This window comes from Arachis ipaensis, chromosome B06, assembly GCF_000816755.2.
Source record: "Arachis ipaensis cultivar K30076 chromosome B06, Araip1.1, whole genome shotgun sequence".
Classification (NCBI taxonomy): Eukaryota; Viridiplantae; Streptophyta; class Magnoliopsida; order Fabales; family Fabaceae; genus Arachis; species Arachis ipaensis.
The window spans coordinates 133,020,424-133,021,201 of record NC_029790.2 but is presented as its reverse complement, the minus strand read 5'-3'; positions in this window follow the sequence as shown (position 1 = coordinate 133,021,201).

The following is a 778-nucleotide window of genomic DNA, read 5'->3' as shown; positions in this document are numbered from 1 at the left end:
CACTTCTCTATCTTCATGTATGTGTATTACACCTAAGTTTGGCCAATATAAAATTTAGGTTGCATAAATCTAGGTAACCCTAAAAAGCACACTAACAGTAGTTATTTGAGTTGAGAATAAATCATTTTATTTTTTTATTATTTAATAAAATATAATTTTTTATTTTATATTTTTTAAATAAAATAAATATATATATAAATATTAAATAATTAAAAACCATAATTTACCAAATAATTATAAAAAAAAAATGAAGAGAAATGAGTCCTTTTTGAGTTGAAATGCAAAGGTGGGGATAAGAAAGACACTGCTACACCGCCACACTGAGCCAATATGGGATTGGCGTGCACAGCAAAAGATGTGTGTGAATGCCTGTGTGTGATCATAGCACATGCCTCCAAATTCAAGTCACATGCATCCTCATATCACCCTTAGTTGGCAAAACCCTCTAACCCCACCCCACCATCTTTCTTCTCTCATCACAAATTATTAATAACCAATCAAAATACAATGTTCTTTAAATATTTTTTTTTTTTAAAAACAATAGAATTGACCTTACTACTACTCCATACAAGAGATGTTATTGGATTTTCCTAAAATACTTTTAAAAGATTATAATTTATGTATTTATAAAGTGATACTGTGCTCTGATACACCGTATGTCATTATTATTTACTATTGATGATTTTATATTTTTTATTTGAATTTGAATATGAATATTATTCTATAAGTAAATGAAATATATTTTATTAAACTATTCAATAAATATGCAATAATGTTT